Source organism: Dioscorea cayenensis, chromosome 18 (genome assembly GCF_009730915.1).
Source record: "Dioscorea cayenensis subsp. rotundata cultivar TDr96_F1 chromosome 18, TDr96_F1_v2_PseudoChromosome.rev07_lg8_w22 25.fasta, whole genome shotgun sequence".
In the NCBI taxonomy this organism is placed as follows: Eukaryota; Viridiplantae; Streptophyta; class Magnoliopsida; order Dioscoreales; family Dioscoreaceae; genus Dioscorea; species Dioscorea cayenensis.
In genome coordinates this window covers 11,229,642-11,254,583 of record NC_052488.1, presented here as the reverse complement: position 1 = coordinate 11,254,583, position 24,942 = coordinate 11,229,642, and the positions used below count along the sequence as shown (strand labels likewise).

The 24,942-nt window shown below is 41.4% G+C and overlaps 2 non-coding genes across 2 annotated transcripts; both read left to right on the top strand.

Annotated features, from left to right (window-relative positions):
- The first annotated feature begins 11,217 nt into the window (after positions 1-11,217).
- On the top strand, positions 11,218-11,324 carry LOC120283215. The gene has a single exon (XR_005543210.1). It is a non-coding gene; the product is annotated as a small nucleolar RNA R71 (small nucleolar RNA).
- Positions 11,325-23,471: 12,147 nt separating this feature from the next.
- Positions 23,472-23,578, top strand: LOC120283054. The gene has a single exon (XR_005543057.1). It is a non-coding gene; the product is annotated as a small nucleolar RNA R71 (small nucleolar RNA).
- The last annotated feature ends 1,364 nt before the right edge of the window (positions 23,579-24,942 follow it).

Sequence of the window (24,942 nt, the reverse complement as noted above, 5' to 3'; positions counted from 1 at the left end):
ACAAACCATACCTTTCATCTTACCTACTTCTCCCACAACTTTAGGAGCCAAAGCATTGTGCTTCTTGGCCATCTTTTTCTTCTTGGGCTTTGAGGGCCTAGAAGTAGAGATAGCCAAATCAACAATATCCTTCCCTTTAATCTTCATTTGAGGCTGATTACTCACTAGCTTGTTAAGAAGACTCGCCAGTGTGCACTCAATATCATTCAGGTTAAAATTAAAAATGAACTGAGAAAAGGAATCAGGAAGAGACTGCAATGTAAGATCAGCCTGAAGGTTGTAGTCCATGGAAAAGTAAAGAGCTTCCAACCTCTCAATCATAGAGATCATCTTGAGGACATGCTCTTAAACTTCATCACCCTCACTCATTTTTGCCCTAAAAAGCTCTCTCAATATTTCATACTAAGCATTCTGACTATGCTATCCATAGAGCTCTTGCAAGTGCAACAGTACCGATCTCATATCACTCATCTTTTCATGAGAACGTTACAGATCACTGCTTATGGAGGCTAACATATAGCTCCTCACTTGTAAGTCATCGTCTAGCCATTTTAGATAAATACCTTGTTCTTCCTTGTATGCCTCGGGTGGAGGTTCAGTAGGAATATCGGCCTCAAGAACATACCCGATTTGCTTTAAATTAAGGATTATCCTCAAATTCCTTAGCCAATCTACATAATTGGGTCCACTAAGGATATTTTTGTCAAGAAGAATATTAAGTTGGTTATTAGTCATATCGAGAAATAAACTACAAGAAAATGAAAATCATATTATTAGTTCACTTATATTATACCCAGGTTATATTTAGGTCTTTAAATAAAACTTGGCTCCTACTACATTTTTCACAAATCTACACTCCTACCGTAAAAATCAGAAATCCTTGTTGGTAGGATTTTGTATTGAGTGATTGTGTTCTCTATTAAATCCAATGGAGCTCAACTCATACAGTATAATTCCACCACTATAGTTAATAAAGTGGTGTCCCATAGAAATACAATGTTTATTTTATCAATGTTTACATTTGATCAAGAAATACATGTCAAAATGTGTGCTAACTTTATTTTATTTTATTTTATGGTGCCCTTGGATATTTGAATGGAACCATGAATAACTTAGTATTCATAATTGTAATTTCAAATGGCTCTTTAACTACATTTTGATTATGACTTGATGGAAATGAAAGTAAAAAAAAAATTAATGTCTACCAAGCTTCATGATCATAATTGTTGTTGTTGTTGTTAATTTTTTTGAATATAAATGAAACTAAAACCAAAAAGTATGGTGGGGGATTGTGTGGGGTTATTTATTCCTACCCGACCTTGTTAAGATTTTCTGATCATAGATAATGAATCACAAATGATTTCTATATCAAAGGTTTTAAGTGTTGTAGGTTCATGACTTCTACTAGGGGTAGTCCTAAAATGTTAATTATCCTTGATAATGCTACATGAACCTTTGATTAAGAAAGAGTATGTATCTAATTCAATACAAAAGAAAATACCAATTTTACTTTATTAATTTCATAGGGCACATATCTTCTTTAAAAAATTACATAGACTTGATGAGAGCTACCGAGACTAAGAAACTAATTTCTAAAAAACTTCTTTATCTTCATATACTTTGATTCCATTTAACTTTCAAAATTAAAATACTGCCACACTCTGACTTTTCTTGATAATCTCACCAAAGGGTATGCTTGAATATGTTTCCCTTGGCCTATTGACTTTAACTATCTCCAAGTGTTTGCATTTATACCCCTTGCATATTACCCGCAAGTGCATGGGTTTGTTGAAGTAATAAATCCCAGGTGAGTGGGGTTCGTATCCACAAGGAGTAGGGAATAAAAATACTAAGATTGCTACTTAACCAAATGAAGATGAACAATGATTATATTGACGAAATGTAATGTAAACAAAAATAAAAGAAACAAGAATGAGAGGCACAAATAAATGAGAGAAAAGGCAATCAATAGAAGTTGAATACTCGGACAATGCTCCCTTTAGGACTAATGTTTCAAGTGCAAGACCAACTATTATGTCTCCTAATTGATGCTTAATGAGTCGTGGACATCTTTGAATACACGATCCCAAACTTAAGGTTAACCATGACTAACTCTACACTATGCCCCAGCGGAGAAATCAAACAGTATCAACACCTCACTCTGTGTAAAGTTGCAAGATGCTCTAGGGATTCCAGGTGATAAATCCTATTCCTATGTGTAGATCTAACCCTTTGGTCCAGGCGAAAGATCCCTAGTCACAATTAAGCACCAGGTGCTGAAGTCACTTCAACGCTTCACTCTGTTGCTCGCACAACTAATCCCAGCGGAGTTCATCCCTAAGCCCCAGCAAACTCTTGGAACGTAGAGGTAGGATAAATTATATCAGAAGGGAAAGGGGATGCTCTGCTATCTCTCGACTCACCCTCTCGACCCTCTCCAACCTTGCTTTGTCTAACCCTCATAGTGTGTCACTCATCCACAAAGGTTACTAAGATGGTCTCTCAACCCTAGTGTCACTCTAAGGGAGAAATCATTCAACAAGCATTCAAGATTAGAACTTAATTAGAGACATCAATTAAGGAAAGCATAATAAAAGGTCAATGAAACAAAAACATCCTAGGGTTTACAAAATCCAAGTACCCACTAGGGGGTCTAGCTCTCCATGGAGCAAGATACAATCAATAATGAAATCGAAAGTAAAAACAAGTAATCCATAAGAAAAACCCTAGGTATTCATGTCGATGGTCTTATGGAGTAGCCTCTTCTTCTCCAAAGGTCCCCTCCTCCGGCCTAGGGCACACATCCCCCAATAACCGTCTTCCAAGAGAAGCGCGGTATCGAATCAGTAGGACCACTCCAAAGACTTGCCAAAAGCCTCTCTAAACCCTAGCCGACGGCCTCCCAAAAAATGGAGAAAAGTTGGAGAGAAGGATGAAAGATGACCCCCAAAATCAGGCTGAATCGCGGCTTAAATAGGGTTGGAATCGGACATCGACACGGGCCTATGGATTTCTCACACGCCCCTGTGGAATTTCCACACACCCATGTGGATTCTCTGGAATCCTGATTTTTGGGCGGCTGTGAATAGTAACTGCTACAGTACATTGATACAGTGATTTGCTATAGGAACTTGCTATAGTACCCCCCCCAAAACACTCCTGATTCCACACTTTTCATCGAGGCAACATAAATGGGCACACGTCTATGCCGTAGATTGCGATGCTTCTTCAATAAAAAACGTCATTGGTGAAGATCTTGCTATCAATACACAAGTCGGGATATGCAAATGCGACTGCCTTCGTGCCCCTCCAACTCATTGTAATTGCTTGAATACATGGAGGTTGACTCACATTCACGTATCTTCGAACCTAACTTGTGTCTTCGCGTTTGTTCCTTCCAAGATTTCACCAAATAGTGTATTCACGATCTACTTGGGCTTTTTTCTTGATACTTAGCTTCACAAACCTACATGCACGGAAGTATCACAAATACACATGTATTGGCGCTAAAACCTGAAAAAAGTAATGCTCATCGTAAGGAAAGAATACTTCGTATTACTAATACACAAGCACTTATCAAACTCCCCCATACTTAAGCTTTTGCTTGTCCTCAAGCAAAAATAAAACATTAAAGTATAGAAGAAGGAAATATTGAAAGTTCTTGGCCTTAGGTTCACCAAAATATGCAAGGAAGACATTCTACTAGTAAGGGAAATTTCAACACTAAATATGAAAAATCAATGCTCTAGCTAAAAACTTCAATAAAAAAAGGATAACAAACCCGAAATCATGCAATTGTGTGTAAACTCACTCAATTCAACCCAAAGTATATTCCTCAAAGTTCTAAGTATAAGGGACTTATTTATCTACAAGACATAATGAACAAAAAGATGGTAGTAGCTTCACACGTCCTTTAAGGTAGCCCTTTCCGAAGCTGCCTTTAAGGTGGCTTTCACACTTTTAAGGTGGTAGCTCTTTCTACCGGGGTGGTAGCTTTCACTCATCCCATGAGATAGCTCTTTCTCTCATTAGGGCATAACTAGTATCTGACTTATGAGAGTAGCTTCATACTTCATAGGTGGTAGCTCTTTTCACACAAAATGCACAACTAAACAATATATCTTCTTCTTTTTTTTTAACAAGAAAAATACCAGAAATAAAACTACTTAGTCCCTTAAACAACGAACTTGAGTTTCCAAAAGAGTTTCATGAGCGAGTGGTGCAACAAGTGTCAATCAGACAAAAATTCCTAGAAATTCAAGAAAAAACTAGAGCATGAGAATATTCAGTGTTAAAAATTCTCCTAAACTCAAGAATACAATCAATGCAACTAAGGTGAACCACCATTAGCTACGTGAGCATGTATGTCAATCAAAACTTATGTAAAGGACATGTGCAAAGTGAACTCCCCCCACACTTAAGATGTACATTGCCCTCAATGTACACATGCAAGCACAATAGATAATATAGCAATCAAGCAAATATGTGGGAGTGGCAATTGAAACAATACACCCCTGACTCCTAGTGTTGGATTTGATGGAGCTAAATTATGGGAGTGAAGTTCCAACAGATTGTAAAGCACACACGGCCAAGTGTAAAACACCTTGACCGTGTCCATGACTAGTTCTCAATTCCCATACTGACAAGACCATCTGCACACATACACAAGGGGATTCAGTGAAGCTCAATAAACAAAACCCAATTAAACTCGAGTATATAAAAGATAGAGCAATGGAATACAACTTGAGACAAAATAAAAGATAAACTCAGAACGAGAATCCTTTTTGAGTGTACAAATCCAAAAGATAGTGCAAAAGATAAAATACGAGAAATAAAAAAAATAAAATAAAAGATGCCTCAAGCATTGGTGTCATCCGCGATTGGCTCTGGTGCTGCTGCTGGTGCTGCTGTTGGTGAATTTGGTGATGGTGATGCTGGAGAAGCCGGAGGGGTCCTCGGTCTTATAATAAAAGGTGAGGATGCGTCGCGCTCGAGTAACTGCTGTAAGGTGTCGAGACGCTCCATCACCTCTGCGTGCTGCGTAGCCTGCGTCTAGCGAACCTCTGTGATCTCGGTCCTTAGCACCCCTATCGCACTCTTGAGTCTCTCAAAATAATTATAAGCTCGAGAGGGAGAGAACATACATACTTGGGGCAGCTCCTGTCCTGAAGGAGGTGCCTCGGTCTCTATCGGAGCAGACTGAGACTCGGGGACCAGTTGGGAACCCTCGGCATCATCATCTCCTTCCTTTGCTACCATTGGAGCAGGTATAGCCAATATATACACCCAGGGCTGTACTTGCACACGAATCGCATCAATTTCAGTCGCTCTATACTCAGGGGGACATGTACACTCGCCTTCTCGGCCCCCTCAAATCGTGTCCAGTAGATCCATCCCCATGATGAGTCTAGTAAGGTATTGGCCTGAGAAAAGCACTCCTGCCCTGGTGTACTGCACTTGATACCTCAGGTACTCGGCTACAATGTGTCCCAGATGAATCGGTGTTCTCTGCGCCATCGAATAGAGGTACAGAAATCCTGCCGGCTCAGGATGCCGGTACTGTCACCACGGCCATTCACTGACCTGCTCATAATGGTGTACAAGTATCGATATGCAGGTTGAGAAAAGCACGTGGCCTTGGACACCCTTCGCTTATACTGGCCCTGACCGCATAACACTCCATACGCTCTTTACGGAGTCAAGGAGCCAGGATAATCTGTCGGCAACTGAGCGTACTCCTCAGTATCTGTGAATGGCTCCTCATACAGTCCCAACCGGATCGAAAAATGTGTCATGCTCATGCTATAGTGATGTCCAAATGCTCTAAACTATATAGCGTTGACACTTTCGAATCTAGCATAAGAATGGTCGAAGTCGAATGATGGCAGCACCTCGAGTGTAAGAGCACAGATGATAGGTACTCTAATCGACAGTAAATGTCTCCAACCTCCCACTGAGATGAGATCCTCTACCTTATCCACCAACTCATCTCCCTGCTGTATATCTCGTAATATGCTCGTATCTAGGAAGCAAGTCTGTCCGAACCTAGGCTTCGACAATCGCTCAAACCGAGCCTAGTGCTCAGGAATAGCGAACTCTATGTGCTCTATCACAAGGGAGTGCTCTCTGAGATGTTTGCCAGCCTTGATCTTCATCCTAGGTGGCATATCTGCAAGAATTAAAAGAAAATCGATCAAATAAGCTCATAGGATTAATGCTGCAGAAATCCACACGGTTATGTGGAAATTCCACACGCTTGTGTGGATCCACGGGGCATGAAAGCCGCACGGCCACATGCTAAAACTCTAACAATACATGTTAGAATCATTTCTAAACTCTTTCTAAACATGCAATAGCCATCTAATTGTAGAAATGAAGCAACATTCACCATTCTAATTTATTAAAGTCAGATATGACGAAGAAAATAGAGAATTAAGGGTTATGGACGAAATGAAGTTAAAACTTTGAATTCGGCCAGAAAAGTCGAGTAAACTTCTCTAAATCAATGGTGTGAGGTCAGGAGAAGGTTTAGGAGTGTTCTCTGAGTGATTGGGAGTGTGAGAATGAAGAAGAGCGAAGGGATTTTAAAGAAAACCCGTGGCTCTTGTGTTTCTGTACATTCACACTGGCGTGTGGAAATTATCCACGCCCGTGTGTCTCCACCGGAGAGACACACAGGGGCTTCTGCTCTCAGGAAAAACACTAAATGCTTCTAAATGCAACCACACGGGTGTGTGGAAATTCCCCATGCCTGTGTGCCCGACCTACAAGTGTTTCACACGCTCGTACGGAAATTCCCCACGGGCGTGGACATTCACAGGACCACTCACAGGGGCATTCACACGCCCCTCTGTCTTCTCGGGATGGCGAGATCTTCTCTGCAGGAAATCACACAGGCATGCGAAAATTACCCACGCCCTTGTGTAATGCACATGGTCAGACACAGGGGTAGACACATGCCCCTGTGTCTTCTCAGGATAGAGCTCTAAACGTCTGCAGAGAAACACACACCTGTGTGGAAATTCCACACGGGCGTGTGACCGTCACAAGGTTGTTCACAGGGGTAGACACACACCCCTGTGTCCTCTCGGGATGAGCTATGAACAAAAACACACGCTCGTGTGTAATCTCCACACGGCCGTGTGTTTTCTCTGGAAGACATAGAAAAATTACAGACTTCATAGAAGATTTCTGAACATTTACACCTATTCAAAGCCTGCCTATAATATGCACAAGTAACCAGAGAATCATGAAAAGTATGCTCAAATGACCAAGATACTTTGCCACACGCGATTAAGCATATGAAAACACCAACGATCCACAAGAGAAACATAGCAATAGCATATAAGAATCAAAACACCAACACTCAAGTTTTTATTCATGTAAGACTAAATTAAACACTAGAAAATAGTAAAGACTTGGGTTGCCTCCCAAGAAGCGCTTGTTTTACGTCACTTAGATTGACATACCTTGTCTTACCTCACGAGGGCTCATAGATGAAGGTTTCCCTCTTACCCATGACTTGGAAGCATGATGAACATAGTCTTTTGAAGGTAGAGGGAGAGTTGTCGAGCTTGTTACCACTGGAGGGATCGTTACCCCTATTCTGTTCTTGTGCATCCCCGACAACCTTGGGGCATTTATTGTGGCGTCTCCTTGCCTGCTTCATCTTTCGAAGCATCTTCTTCATCATCCCCGGAGTGGATGGTACCTTCTCCTCCAGAGCAAGTATCATCACCTCTTTGTTCTCCACTTCTTGGGCTAGAAACCCCTTGTACGAGTCCGGATTTATCATTTCCTGCACATATTCATCGATTAGTTCATCAGTAGTGTCAAGAAAATAAAGAGTATCATCAAAGTCGAGAAAATGTCGCATGGCTTCGGCTAGGCGGTAGGTCAACTTATCGTCGCTAACCCTCAGTGTCAACTCCCCGCCGTTCATGTTGATAAGTGCCTTGGAAGTGCGCAAGAAAGGCCTCCCAAGTATCAAAAGAACATCTACATCCTCATTGACGTCTAACACTATGAAGTCTATAGGAAAAATGTACTTGTCCACCTTAACAAGCACGTCTTCAATAATGCCCCTCGGATGTCTCACCGTTCGGTTCGCCAATTGCAATGTCATCCAAGTAGGCCTAGGCTCTCCTAACTTTAGCTTCTGAAAGAACAAGTATGGCATGACGTTGATACTGGCCTCTGAATTTGCCAATGCCATTTCTTTACCCAAATTACTAATGTTGCACAGGATTATGAAGCTTCCGGGGTCTTTCTTCTTATTCGGTATATTCTTTTGCAACACCGCCGAACAAGAGGCATCTAGGATCACCGATGCACTCTCTTCCAATTCCTCTTGTTGGTCAAAAGATCTTTCAAGAACTTAGCATACCGAGGTATTTGAGACAACGCCTCCACAAAAGGAATGTTGATGTGAAATTGCTTGAATAGACCCAAGAACTTCTTGTATTGCTCATTATTTTGGTCATTCTTCAATCTTGAAGGATAAGGAATTCTTTGCTTATAGGGTGGAGATGCCACCTTTTTCTCTTTGTTGGCTCTCTCCTCAACCTCCACGACCTCGGGTGCTTCAACATTGGTCTTCTCACTTAGAAGCCTATCCTCGACCTCACGACCACTTCTCAAAGTGATAGCCTTCACATGTTCTCTTGGGTTAGTCTCGGTATTACTCGGCAAGCTTCTTTGTGGTCTCTCTGATAGAGACTTCACAATTTGCCCCACTTGATTGTTATGTGGTTGCGAAGTGTAGCCTCGACTGATTGAAATAGTATATCCGATGATTGCACAAATCTAGTTAAGGCTTTCTCTAAGTCAGTCATTCGGGTTTCCAAGTCTGAAACTCGGTTCTCCATGTTCAGGGTTTGTTGTTGGAAACTCGGTGGTGTTGTGGCCTTTTGTTGCCCTTGGTTATTCCAGGAAAAATTTGTGTGGTTCCATAAACCCGAATTGTAGCTGTGGCTATAAGTATTGCCTTGGTTTCTCATTGCATTACCCACAAATTCAACTTGCTCAACGGAGGATGTACCATCAACGGCTATTGGTCAATCGGACGGGGCATGTCCCTGACACATCAGTATATGCGTGTAAATCACAAGTGCATGGGTATCGAAGTAATAATCCCAGATGAGTGGGTATGTTATCCACAGAGAGTGGGGAATAAAGACACTTAAGTTGTTTTTTAACTAATGTGAAAGATGAATAGTGATAAGTGTGACAAAATATGAAATAACGAAAATAAAAAGAACAAGATAGAGGGAACAAGTAAAGGAGAAGGTAAGGCAATCAATAAAGATGGGGTATCCGGATATTGATCCACCTAGAACAATCGTTTCACGTGCAAGAACCCTCTATTATACTTCCTAATTGATGCAACAATGAGTCGTGGAAATCCTTAATTACATGATCCCAAATCTAAGGTCAACCATGCCTAACTCTATAAATGTACCAGAGGAGAGATTGAATAACCCCTCAACCTCGCACTCGCATAGAATTGCAATGAGCTCTAGGGATTCCAAGTGATAAACCCTATTCCTATAAATAGACCTAACCCTTTGGTCCAAGTGAAAGATCCCTAGCCACAATTAAGCCCTAGGTGCTAAAATCACTTCAACGCTTCACTCAGTTGCACTCGCAACTAAGCCCCAGTGGAAGGTCATCCCTTAGCCTATTCACTCTACTACAACCGCAAAAAACTCTTAGAACGTGGAGGTAGGATAGATCACACCAGAGGAGAAAGGGGACGCTCCGCTACCTCTTGACTCAACCTCTTAACCCTCTCCAATCTAGCTTTGTCTAACTCTCATGGTGTGTCACTCACTCACAAGAGTTACCAAGAAGAACTCTCAACCGTAGTGTCACTATAGGGGAGTATTCATATAATCAAGTCTCCAAGATTGGAACTCACAATAAACATCAATTAATTGAAAGCATAATAAAGAGGTTCAATGAAATGAATATATCCTAGGGTTCACAAATACCCAAATACACACTAGGGGTTTAGCTCTCCATGGAGCTAGATACAATCAATAAAATCGAATGTAAAAACAAAGCATCCATAGAAAACCGCCTCATTAGTCATGGCGATGGTCTTGTGGAGAGTCCTCTACTCGTCACAAGGGTCCTTTGTTCGGCCTAGAATACACCTCGCCGGATGTTGGAGCCGTAGAACCTCTTTAAAGCCCTAGCCAATACCTCTCAAAACCCTAGCCACTGCCCTCTCTCAAGTTGGGGAAAAGATGGAGAAAAGAATGCTGAATTCGGGGCTGAAATCGGCTTTTAAAGGGCTTGAATCGGGAATCCACACGCCCATGTGGGCGCCCCTGTGGATTTTTCACACGGGCGTGTAGAATTTCCACACGCCCGTGTGGATTCTCTGTTTTCCTGTTTTCTCGGCCGGCTATAAATAGTAGTGTTGCAGTATTTTTGCTACAGTATTTTCTACAATACCCTGCTACAGTACTAGCCTGAAATACTCCCGAATCCATACTTTCATCAAGGTAACGCAAACAGGCACACATTTACGTCATGGATCGCCTTACTTCTTTAATAACGAATGTGTTGGTGGAGATCTTGTTCTATATGCACAAGTCAGAATGCTTGAATGTGACTGCCCTTGTGCCCCTCCAAATAGTTGTGCTAATTTGAGTACGAGGAGGTTGGCACACATTCCTGTATCTGTAACCCGACCTATGTCCTCGCGTTTGAACCTTAGCAAGATTTCCTCCAAATTAGTGCATTACGACCCACATTGGCTTCTTTCTCTTATAATCGGCCTCACAACCCTACCTGCATAAAAGTAACATAAATACACCCATATTAGCGTTAAAACCCGAGAAAAGTAATGCTCAATATAAGGAAAGAATGCTTCGCATTCCTATCGTACAAGCACTTATCAGTCCCCTTCCACATCCATCACAACTCATTACGGCCACCAATCTTGGAGAAGTTAGAGTATCTAATTTCTTACTCAATGCCTCCACTTGGGCCGCCAATGATGTAACCACATCAATCTCATGGATGCCGGCCACTTTCTTCTTCTCCCTAGCATTCCATTGGTAGCTATTCAAACCCATTTCTTTAATTAACTGCCGGGCTTCACCAGGGGTCTTGCTCCCTAAGGTACCTCCTGCTACTACATCAAGTAACTATCTTGTACTTGGGTTCAAACTATTGTAAAATGTCTGAATGATCATCCACTCTGGAAACCCATGTTGAGGACATTTTCGCAGGAGTTCCTTAAACCTTTCCCATGTCTCAAATAAAGACTCCAATTCCATTTGCACGAAGGAAGAAATCTCATTCCTAAGCTTTGCATATTTTCTGGGAGGGAAATTTCAGGCAAGAAAAGCTTCCACCATCTCCTCCCATGTAGTGATTGATGCTCTAGATAATGAGTGTAGCTACTGCTTCGCTTTCCCCTTCAATGAAAATGGGAAGACCCTCAATCTGATAGCATCATCCGTAACTCCATTGATCTTGAGCATGTCGCACACCTCCAAAAAGTTCTCTATGTGGTTGTTTGGATCCTCATTGGCTAAACCATTAAACTGTGCCGACTGCTATATTATCTGGATGAATGCTGGCTTTAGCTCAAAATTTTGAGCTATAATCGGGGGGCCGCACAATGCTAGATTGTGTGCCCAAAACTGAGGTTCTGGTATAGTCGAAAAGTGTTCTCTGTTGTTCATTCTGCTCTGCCATATTGTCTGACCCTTCAATTTCTATTTCAGTTTGATTGGACGGTTCTTGCACAGGTTCTTTATCCCTTTTTCTGAGTGTACATTCAAGTTCAGGATCATCTTAAGTGAAATTCGAAGGGTTCCCTCGGGTCATAACCTGGAGCTGCACCAAAAGAAAGAAAATAAATCAGAATTATGATAGAATAGGGAAATGTGAAATAGAATGAATATATGAATGACTAAGATAACAAAGTGCAAAGTATTTCTAAACACCTATTCCCCGACAACGGCGCCAAAACCTTGACAACACCCCTTGCGTATTACCCGCAAGTGCACGGGTTTGTCGAAGTAATAAATCCCAGGAGTGTGGGGTATTGTATCCACAAGGAGTAAGGAATAAAAATACTAAGATTGCTACTTAACCAAATGAAGATGAACAATAATTACGTTGATGAAATCTAATGTAAATAAAAATGAATAAAAAAAGAGCGAGAGGCACAAATAAGTGAGAGGAAAGACAATCGATAGAAGTGGGGTACTCGGACAATGCTCCCCCTAGGACTAATGTTTCAAGTGCAAGACCAACTATTATGTCTCCTAATTGATGCTTAATGAGTGGTGGACATCCTTGAATATACGATCCCAAACATAAGGTCAACTGTCACTAACTTTACACTATGCCCTAGTGGAGAAATCAAATGGTCTCAACACCACACACTATGTAAAGTTGCAAGACGCTCTAGGGATTCCAGGTGATAAACCTTATTCCTATGTGTAGATCTAAGCCTTTGGTCCAGGCAAAAGATCCCTAGTCGCAACTAAGCCCCAGCGGAGTTTATCTATTAGCCCTTCACTCTACTATGACCGCAAGGAACTCTTGGAACGTGGAGGTAGTATAAATCACATCGGAAGGGAAAGGGGACACTCCGCTACCTCTCGACTCATCCTCTCGACCCTCTCCAACCTTGCTTTATCTAACTCTCATAGTGTGTCACTCGTCCACAAAGGTTACCAAGATTGTCTCTCAACCCTAGTGTCACTCTAAGGGATAAATCATTCAAAATGCATTCAAGATTAGAACTTAATTAGAGACATCAATTAAGGAAAGCATAATAAAAGGTCAATGAAACAAAAACATCCTAGGGTTTACAAAAACCAAGTACCCACTAGGGGGTTTAGCTCTCCATGGAGCAAGATACAATCAATAATGAAATCAAAATTAAAAACAAGTAATCTATAGAAAAACCACCTCGGTATTCATGTCGATGGTCTTGCGGAGTAGCCTCTTCTTCTCGAATGGTCCCTTTGTCCGGCCTAGGGCACACTTCGCTGGATCAATGGTGACGAAAACTCCCCCAATAATCTTCTTCCAAAAGAAGCGCGGTGTCGAATCCGTAGGACCACTCCAAAGACATGCTAAAAGCCCTCTATACCCTAGCCAACGTCCTCCCAAAAGATGGATAAAAGTTGGAGAGAAGGATGAAAGATGGCCCCCAAAATCAGACTAAATTGTGGCTTAAATAGGACTGGAATCGGGCATCCACACAGGCTTGTAGATTTCTCACATGCCCCTGTGGAATTTCCACACGGGTGTGTGGAATTTCCACACGCCCGTGTAGATTCTCTGGAATCCCGATTTTCGCCATGCTGTGAATAGTAATTGCTACAATGTATTGATATAGTGCTTGTGAAAGTACCCTGCTACAGTACCCCCCCCCCAAAACACTCCTGATTCCACACTTTTCATCGAGGCAACATAAACGGGCACACGTCTATGCCGTAGATCGTGACGCTTCTTCAATAAAAAACCTCATTGGTGAAGGTCTTGCTATCAATGCACAAGTCGGGATACGCAAATGCGATTGCCTTCGTGCCCCTCAAACTCATTGTAATTGCTTGAATACATGGAGGTTGGCACACATTCACGTATCTTCGAACCTAACTTGTGTCTTCGCGTTTGTTCCGTCCAAGATTCCACCAAATAGTGCATTCGCGATCTACTTGGGCTTCTTTTCTTGATACTTAGTTTCATAAACCTACATGCACGGAAGTATCACAAATACACATGTATTGGCACTAAAACCTGATAAAAGTAATGCTCATTGTAAGAAAATAATACTTTGTTTTACCAATACACAAGCAGTTTATCAGCATATCAGCATATCATCATATTTTTTGCATCTCAAGTTGTGATTTCTTTATTGTTTTGAGTCACAAATTTGACCTCTTTTGATTTTAACACTTGAAGATTTTGTCTTTTCTTGTTTTCCAGAGTTTCTAGTTTGTCTTTGTTTGCCAAACTCTTTAGATCTTTGACTTCTTTGTGTGTTGAAACATCATAATTACTTTTATCATGTACTTGAGTTGAGATATTCAAATCTTGACTCATCCATACTTTTGAGTTTTGACTTTTTAGTATTTACATCATCAAGTTGTGGTCGCTTCATATCATTGAACCAATAAACTATTTGACTTGTCAGTTTTTGAGCTCTTTGACTTTCACGTCTTAAGTCTTCAAACACTATTTTCTCTATTTATTTTGAAGTGTGTATTCATTGAATTTTGAGGCTTTTGCTTTCTAGAAAAGGCACTCTTATTGACAACACCCATTGCATGTATACCGCAAGTGCACGGATGGATTTGTCGAAGTAATAATACCCGGGTGAGTGGGTAGTCGTATCCATAGGGAATAATGATAAGAAACACAAGGATTGCTAGTTAACTAAAATGAAGATGGATCGATAGTGGTGTGAACAATATCAATATGAAAAGAAAAAAAATGAACAAGAAAGGGAGAAGCTATAAAAAATGAGAGGAAAGGTAATTGATAGAAAGTGGGGCATCGGGACATTGCTCCCCCTAGGACAATTGCTTCAAGTGCAAAACCAACTATTATGTCTCCTAACTGATGCTTAATGAGTCATGAAAATTCTAAAATACATGGTCCCAAACCTAAGGTTAACCGTGACTAACCCTACACTATGCCCCAGCGGAGAAATCGCTCAATCTCAACGCCTCACACTGTGTAAAGTTGCTTAAAGCTCTAGAAACTCTAAGTGATAAACCCTATTCCCTAACATAGATCTAACCCTTTTATTCAGGCGAAAGAAATCTAGTCACAATTAAGCACCAGATACTAAGGATTACTTCAACGCTTCATTCTGTTGCTTGCACAACTAAGCCCCAGTGGAGTTCGTCTAATAGCACTTCACTCTATTGTGACCGCAAAGAACTCTTGGAATGTGGAGGTTGGATAAATCACACTGAGAGGAAAGGAGACGTTCCGCTACCTCTCAACTCACCCTCTTGACCCTCTCAAATCTTGTTTTGTCTCTCACTCATTAGCGATAGAATCTGAGAAAAGTGATGATAATCGTAAGAAAAGAATACTTCGTATTACTAATACACAAGCATTTATCAAACTCCTCCACACTTAAGCTTTTTCTTGTCCTCAAACAAAAATAAAACATTGAAGCATAGAAGAAGAAAATATTGGAAGTGCTTGGCCTTAGGTTCACCAAAGCATGCAAGAGAATCATTCTACAAGTATGGGGAATTTCAACACTAAATACAGAAAATCAATGATCTAGCTAAAAAACTCGAATAAAAAAGGACAACAAACCTGAAATCGTGTAAGTGTGTGTAAAGTCACTCAAGTCGACCAAACGTATACTCCTCAAAGTTCTAAGCATACAGGACTTGTTTCTGTACAAGACAAAGCAAAGAAACGGTAGTAGCTTCACACATCCTCTAAGGTAGCACTTTCCGAAGTGCCCGCTAAGGTGGCTTTCACACTTTCGAGGGGGTAGCGCTTTCTACCGAGGTAATAGCTTTCACTCATCCCATGAGATAGCTCTTTCTCTCATTAGGGTATAACTAGTATCCAACTTATGAGAGTAGCTTCATACTTCATAGGTTGTAGCTCTTTCCACCCCAAATGTACAACCAAAACAAACATTTTTCTTTCTTTTACCAATATATATATATATATATATATTCTCAAAATTAACATAAGAAACAAAACTAATAAGTCCCTTAAACATCAAACTTGAGTTTCCACAAGGTTATATGAGCGAGTAGTGCAACAAGTGTCAATCGGGCAAAAATTCCTAGAAATTCAAGTAAAAACTAGAGCATGAAAACATTCAATGTTAAAAATTCTCCTAGACTTAAGAATATAACCATTGCAAATAAGGTGAACCGCCATTGGCTACATGAGCATGTAATTTCAGTCAAAACTTGTGTACTGTACATGTGTAATGTGAACTCCCCCATTAAAGATGTACATTGCCCTCAATGTACTCATGCAAACATAATAAAAACTATAACATTCAAGATCATATGTGAAGGTGTACAATTGAAACAATACTCCCGTGAACTCCTAATGGTATGTTTGATGGAGATATATTCCTTGAGAGTTGAGTTCCAATGGGTTGTGGAGCACACACGGCCATGTGAAAATTACATTGACCGTGTCTATGTCTAGTCCTCAAATTCCATACTCACAAGACCATCTGCATGTTGACACAATCGAATATCCGTGTAAACTGCAAGTGCACGGGTGTTGAAGTAATAAATTCCAGGTGAGTGGGTATCGTATCCACAGGGAATAGTGAATAGAAACACAACGATTGCTATCTAACTATGATAAGAATGAATCGATGGTATGATGAATGAGATTGATATAAAAAGAGATAAAAGAAATAAGAATGAGAGGCATAATAAAATTGGGAGGAAAGACAATCTATAGAAGAAGTGTACTCGGACAATGCTCCCCTTAGGGTTATATTTCAAGTGCAAGACCACCTATTATGCTTCCTAACTGATGCTTAATGAGTCGTGGAAATCCTAAAACACACAGTCTCAAACCTAAGGTCAATCATGACTAACTCTACACTATGTCCCGGCGGAGAAATCGCTTAGTCTCAACACCTCACACTGTGCAAAGTTGCATGGAGATCTAGGGATTTCAAGTAATAAACCCTACTCATATGTGTAGATCTAACCCTTTGGTGCAAGCGAAAGACCCCTAGTCATAATTAAGGCCTAGATACTAAAGTCACTTCAATGCTTCACTCTGTTGTTCTGACACGACCGAATATGCGTGTAAACTACATGTGCAAGGGTGTCGAAGTAATAAATCCTGGGTGAGTGGGTATCGTATCCACAAGGAATAGTGAATAGAAACACAATGATTTCTATCTAACCATGATGAGAATAAATCGATGGTATGATGAATGAGAGTGATATAAAAAGAGATAAAAGAAATAAGAGAGAGGCGCAATAATTGAGAGGAAAAAAGGCAATCGATGTAAATGGGGTACTCGGATATTGTTTTGCCTAGGATTATTGCTTCAAGTGTAAAACCAACTATTATGCTTCCTAACTAATGCATTAATGAGTCATAGAGATCCTAAGATACATGGCCCCAAATCTAAGGTCAACTTGCCTAACTCTATACATGTCCCGGAGGAAAAATTGAATAATCTCTCAACCTCGCACTCGCATAGAATCGCAATGAGTTCTAGGGATTCCAAGTGATAAACCCTATTCCTATGTGTATACCTAACCCTTTGGTACAGGTGGAAGGTCCCTAGTTACAATTAAGCCCTAGGTGCTACTTCCGACCGAGAAAGCGATTGAGAAAGCCAACAATTCTTTCTATCCGGAAATCACTTCAACACTTCACTCTGTTGCCTCTACAACTAAGCCCCAGTTGAAGGTCATCCCTTAGCCCATTCACTATACTATGACAGGAAAGAACTTGAGGAAATGGAGATAGGATGAATCAAATCGAAGGGGAAAGTGGACGCTCCGCTACCTCTCGACTCACCCTCTCAACAATCTCCAATCTAGCTTTGTCTAACCCTCATGGCGTGTCACCAAACTACAAAGGTTACCAATATGGACTCTCAACCCTAGTGTCACTCTCAGGGAAAAATCATTCAACAAGCATTCAAGATTGGAACTCAATTAAAAGATCAATTAAGGAAAGCATAATAAAAGGTTTAAAGAAACAATAGCATACTAGGGTTCACAAATCCAAGTACCCACTAGGGGGTTTAGCTTTCCATGGAGCTAGTTACAATCAATAATGAAATCGAATGTAAAAACAAGTAATCCATAGAAAAACCCCCTCGGTAATTGTGTCCATGGTCTTGTAGAGTGGCATCATCCTCTCCAAAGGTCCCCTTGTCAAGCCTAGGACATACCTCGCCGAATCGGTGCCGACGAAAGCTCCCCCAATAACATTCTTCCAAGTGGAGTGCGATATCGAAGCAGGAGAACCACTCTAAAAGCCTTGCCAAAACCCCTCTAAACTCTAGCTGCAACCCTCTCTCAAGTTGGGGAAAGAATGGAGAAAAGAATGTTGAAATCGGAGCTGAAATCGGCCTTAAATAGGGCTGGAATATGGAATTTACATACCCATGTAGGTGCCCCTGTAGATTTTTCGCACGGGCGTGTGGAATTTCCACACGCCTGTGTGGATTCTCTGTTTTACTCCTTCTTCGGCCAACTGTGAATAGTACCTACTATAGTGTTTGCTACAGTACTCTGCTACAGTAGATCGCTTTGCTTCTTCAATAAACGGACACGTTGGTGGAGATCTTGCTATACATGCACAAGCCGGAATGCTTGAATGTGACTGCCCTTGTGCCCCTCCAAATCGTTGTGCTAACTTGAATACAAAGAGGTTGGCACACATTCTCGCATCTTAAACCAGACTTATGTCTTCGCTTTTGAACCTTGTCAAGACTTCTTCCAAATGGTCCATTCATGATCTACATTGGCTTCTTTCTCTAACCTTCGGCTTCACAACCCTATATGCATGAAAGTAACATAAATGCACACATATTAGCGTTAAAACACGAGAAAAGTAATGGCCATCATAAGGAAAGAACACTTCGTATTCTTATCACACAAGCACTTATCAAACTCCCCCACACTTAAGCTTTTGCTTGTCCTCAAGCAAAAATTAAAACATTAGCTTCCCAAGATTTCATCAAATAGTGCATTCACGATCTACATTAGCTTTTTTTCTCAATATTTAGCTTCGCAACCCTACATGGGCAAAAGAACACAAATACACATGTATTAGCGCTTAAACCTGATAAAAGTAATGCTTATCATAAGAAAAGAATACTTCATATTACTAATACACAAGCACTTATCACACGTATACACAAGGGGGTTCTGTGAAGCTCAATAAAAATAAAATAAAGCAATGAAATACAACTTGAGACGACGAAGATAAAAGATAAACTCAGAGGGAAGATCCTTTCTGAGTAGTACAAGTCCAAAATTAAATACAGAAAATAAAATACAAAAACATAAAGAACTAAAAAAAAAACACATCAAGCGTCGGTGTCCTCCATGGTCTCTACTGGTGCTACTGCTGGTGCTAGTACTAGTGATGGTGGTGCTGGAGATACCTGAGGGGTCCTTTATCTAATCACAAAAGGTAATGTTGCGTCTCGCTCGAGAATCTGCTGTAAGATGTCGAGCGGGCCATGACCTCCGTGTGGTTTGCTGCCTGTGTGGCGCGAACCTCAGCCAGATTTGTTTGTAATACCCCTACAGCACTCTCGAGCCTCTTAAATTGATCATGTGCTCGAGCCAGAGAGAATATCCAAACTAGCGATGGCTCCTGCACTGTAGGGGGTGCCTCTGCTTGTACCTACTCAGTTTGTGGCTCAAGCACTGCCTGTGACCACTCTGCTGTGTCTCCCTCGGCCTTGATTGACTCTGGTAGGGGCATGTATAGCACATACACCCCATCTCGATGCCTGTAGATCATACCCATCAGTCGCATAGTCTCCAGGCACAAAGGGATGGCACAATCATCTTCTCGGCCCCTCTAATCGCATCCAATAAACCCATCCCGATGATGAGTCTAGTGATGTATGGGCCTGAGAAGATCACCCCGATCCTGGTGTACTACCCCTGATGCCTCAGGTACTCTGTTAGTATATGACCAAGATGAATCGGCTAGCTCTATACCATGGATTATATGTATAAAAGCTCCTGTCTGCTCAAAACTCCAGTACTGTCACCGTAGCAATTCACTTATCTACTCTAGACGACATAAATGTATCTGTAGCTCAGCCGGGATATGCACGTAACCTTAGACACTCCTGGCTCGTACTGCCCCTATCAACATAATACTCTGTACACTCTTTGCGGCGTCAAAACACCAGGATAGTCTATCGGCAACTGAGCGTACTCCTCTGTGTCTGTGAATGCCTCATCATACAGTCCGAGTCAGACTGAAAACTGGGAGACACTCATACTATGGTGATGTCCAAATGCTCTGAACTGAATAACGTCCACGCTGTCAAAACTGGAATATGATCTATTAAACTCAAATGACGGCAGTACTTCCAGTGTTAGCATGCAGATAGCTGGCTCGCGAATAGTCAACAACCTCCTCCAGCTACACACCGAGAGGAGCTCCTCCAGCTCATCTGCCATGTCATCGGCAAGCAGAACCTATCTCAAAGCACTAATGTCTGGACAACATGTCTGTCCAAACTTCAGCTTTGCCAACCTCTCAAAACGAGGCTGGTGATCGCGAATCGCGAACTCCATGTGCTCTGGGTCAGGTGAAGGTTCTCTGGGATGTTCGCCGGCCGTTTTCTTTATCCTGGGAGCCATACCTGCAAGTATTGAAAAGAAATTGATCAAATTCATTCAAAATAATAATACTGAAGAAATCCACACGGTTGTGTGGAAATTCCACAAGCCAGTATGGATCCACGGGGCGTGAAACCCGCACGACCACTATGCAATACTCTCCAAAATACATCATAAATTCGTTCTAAAATGCTTCTAAAACATACATTCATCATTTAAACATCAAAATGAAGTACAGTCGCTAGATTTAATCGAATAAAATCAAGTATGGTGAAGAAAAGAGAGAATGAGGGTTTACCGACAAGATGAATATGAAATCCTTAAAATTGGCTTGATTAAACTCAATTGGAATCTCTCTCAAATGACGGTGCAAGGTCGGGAGAGTGCAAGGATGTGTTCTCAAAGTGTTTGGGAGTGTCAAAATTAAAAGCCGAACAAGATTTATAAAGAGAAATCACAGCCTTTTGAATTCTGTACATCCACACAGGCGTGTGGAAATTAACCACACCCATGTCACTCCACAAGAGAGCCTCATGGAGCTGGCACACGCCCCTGTGTGCTCTCGGGATGGCATTCTTTGGCTCTAAACGTATCCACACGGCGTGTGGATATCACCCACATCCGTGTGCCCGATCCACAAGGCACTCACACACCCCTGTGGTTCCTCTATCCACAAGAGAATTTCTCAGGATGGAGGGGATCTTCTCTACAGAGTTTTACACGTGCGTGTGGAAATTCCCCACGCCCGTGTGTAGTTCATAGGTTCAGACATAGGGGCAGAGACACACCCCTGTGTCTTCTTAGGATAAAGCTTTGAACTTCTGTAGAGAAACACACGCCCATGTGGAAATTCGACACGGGCATGTGACTGTCATTAGGTCGTTCATAGGGGCAGGCACACACCCCTGTGTCCTCTTGGGATGAGCTCTGTATAACTTAGAAAAATTTACAGACTTTATAGAAATTTTTTGAACATTTACATCTATTCAAGGCTGCCTATATTATTCGAAAGTAACCAGAGAATCATGAAAAACACGCTCAAACGACCAAGAAAACTTCGTCACACACAATTAAGCACATGATAATACCAATAATCTATTAGAAAATCATAACAATAGCTTGTAAAAGATCAAGACACCAACACTCAAGCTCTTATTCATGCAAACTCTAACTAAAATCTAGAAAAACAGTAAAGACTTGGGTTACCTCCCAAGAAGCGCTTGTTTAACGTCACATAGCTTGATGTACCTAACCTTACCTCACGGGAGCTCATAGATGAAGGTTTCTCTCTTACCCATGACTTGGAAGCATGATGAACAAAGCCTTTTAAAGGTAGAGGGGGAGTTATCGAGTTTGTTACCGCATAGGGGTTCATCACCCTTACTCCGTTCTTGCACATCCCCATTAGCCTTGGGGCATTTCTTGTGATGTCTCCTTGCACGCTTCATCTTTCAGAGCATCTTCTTCATGATCCCTGGGGTAGGTTGCACCTTATCCTCTAGACCAAGCATCAAGACTTCTTTATTCTCCACTTCTTGGTCTAGCACCCCTTTATATAGGTCTGGATGCATCATTTCCTGAACATATTCATCTATTAGTTCATCGGTAGTGTCAAGAAAGTAAAGAGTATCATCAAAGTCTATAAAATGTCTCATGGCTTCAGCGAGGTGATATGTAAGCTCGTCATCCCTAACTCGTAAAGTCAACTCCCCACCATTCATGTCGATAAGAGCTTTGGAAGTGCGCAAGAAGGGCCCTCCAAGTATCAAAGGAGCATTGACATCCTCATCAGCATCTAATACTATGAAGTCTACAGGAAATATGTACTTGTCAACTTTTACAGTTATGTCTTTAATGGTGCCCCTCGGATGTCTCACCGTTCGGTCCGCCAATTGAAGTGTCGTCTAAGTGGGCCTAGGTTCTCCCAAGCCTAGCTTCTGAAAGAAGGTGTAAGGCATAACACTGATACTAGCACCGGAATCTGCAATGCCTTTTCTTCACCCAAGTTACTGATGTTGCACAAAATGATGAAGCTTCTGGGGTGCTTCTTCTTGTTCGGCATATTCTTTTGCCACAGTGCCGAACATGAAGCGTCTAGAATCACAGATGCACTCTCCTCCAACTTCCTCTTATTGATGAAGAGGTCCTTAAGAAACTTTGCATACCAAGGCATTTGAGATAATGCCTCCACGAACGGGATGTTGATGTGTAACTGCTTGAATAGACCTAAGAACTTTTTGTATTTCTCATCATTTTGGTCATTCTTTAACCTTGAAGGATAAGGGATTCTTGGTTTATAAGGTGGGGGTGCCACCTCCTTCCCTTTGTTAGCTCTCTCCTCAACCTCCATGTCCTCAGGTGCTTCAACATTGGTCTCTTCATTTAGAAGCCTAACCTCAACCTTACGACCACTTCTCAAAGTGATCGCCTTCACATGTTCCCTGAGATTGGTTTTGGTGTTACTAAGTAAGCTTCACATGTTCTAAATTGTGTAATGACGCGGTGTGGTTGTGAAGTATGGCTTCAACTGATTGAAATCTTGTATCAGATGATTGGACGAATCTGGTCAAAGCCTTCTCTAAATCAGTCATCCGGTTTTCCAACCTTGAAACTCGGTTTTTTATATTCGGGGCTTGTTGTTGTTCTTGGAAACCGGGTGGTGCCATTGTCTTCTGTTGCCCTTCATTACTACATGAAAGATTCAGGTGGCTCCTCCAGCCGGGATTATAGGCGTTGCTATATTGATTGCCTTGGTTTCTCATTACATTACCTATAAAATCCACTTGTTCTACCGAGGATGTACCACCAATAGAAATTGGGCAATCAGGTGGAACATGTCCTTCCCCACACCCTGCGCAACTAGCCACACCCGCCACTCTATTAGAAGTTAGAGTGTCTAACTTCTTAATCAATAACTCCACTTGAGAAGCTAATGAAGTAACTGCGTCAATCTCATGAAGTCCGGCTACCTTCTTTCTATCTCTAGTGTTCCACTGATAACTGTTTATAGCCATTTCATCAATGAGATATCAGGCTTCTTCGGTGGTCTTGCTCCCTAAGGTACCTTCTGCCATAGCATCAAGTAACTTTCTTGTGCTCAGAGTTAACCCATTATAGAAAGTCTGAATGATCATCCACTCGGGGAACCCATGTTGAGGACATTTCCGCATGAGCTCCTTAAACCTATCCCATGTCTCAAATAGAGACTCTAATTCCGTTTGCACAAAAGATGATATTTCATACCTAAGCTTCACAGATTTTCTGAGAGGTAAATATCGGGTAAGAAAGGCTTCTACCATCTCCTCCCATGTAGTGATTGATGCTCTAGGTAATGAATGTAGCCATTGCTTCACTTTTCCTATCAAGGAAAATGGAAAGGCCCTCAACTGGATAGCATCATCTATAAAACCATTGATCTTGAGCATATCGCACACTTCCAAAAGTTCTCTATGTGATTGTTTGGATCCTCATCGGCCAAACCATTAAACTGTACAAACTATTGTAACATTTGGATGAATGCTGGCTTGAGCTTAAAATTCTGAGCTATAATTGGTGACCGCACAATGCTAGATTGTGTGCCAAGAACTACGGGTCTGGCATAATTGGACAGTGTCCTCTATTGCTCATTTTGTTCTGTCATATCTGACCCTCCACCTTCTATCTTAGCTTGATTAGACTGTTCTTGCACAGGTTCTTTCCCCCTTCTATGAATTCTTCATTCAATGTTCGGATTTCCTTCAACTAATGTCAAAGGGTTTTCTTGGGTCATAACTTGGAGCTGCAACCAAAGAAAGAAAAACAAATCAAAAGGACGGAAGAATAAGAAGATATTAAATAGAATGAGTGATGAATAGCTAAAATAGCAAAGTGCAAAGTGTTTCTAAAACACCTACTTCGTGGCAAGGGCGCCTAAAACTTGACAACCCACTTTTGCATATGTACCGCAAGTGCACGGGTTTGTGGAAGTAATAATACCTCGGTGAGTGGGTAGCCGAATCCATAGGGAATAGTGATTAAAAACACAAAGATTGTTATTTAACTAGAACGAGGATGAATTAATAGTGATGTGAATAAAAATCAATGCAAATAGAAATAAGAAAAGAAGAAAGAGGCTCAAGTAAAATATAGGAGAGGCAATCGATGATAAATGGGGCACCCAGACATTGCTCACCCTAGGACTATTGTTTCAAGTGCAAGACCAATCATTATGTCTCCTGAATAATGTCTAATGAGTCGTGGAGATCCTTAAACACACGGTCCCAAAACTTAAGGTCAACCATGACTAACCCTACACTATACTCCGATGGAGAAATCTCTCAGTCTCGACACCTCACACTGTGCTAGGTTGCTTTAGGCTCTAGGGATTCCAAGTGATAAACCCTAATCCCTAAAATAGATCCAACATTTTGTTACACGAGACATGGGATGACCCAGATATTTCCTTGGTATTGAGTTTGCATATGATGAAGGAAAGATAACGTTGTCAAAGTGGAAGTATGTGTTGGACTTACTTGAGGAGACTAGTTTATTGGGTTGTAAACCAGAGAGTACAACTATTGAACAATTACCACTCTTCTGGGAGATATCTTCCCCATCTCTCAAAGATCTAGGTCAA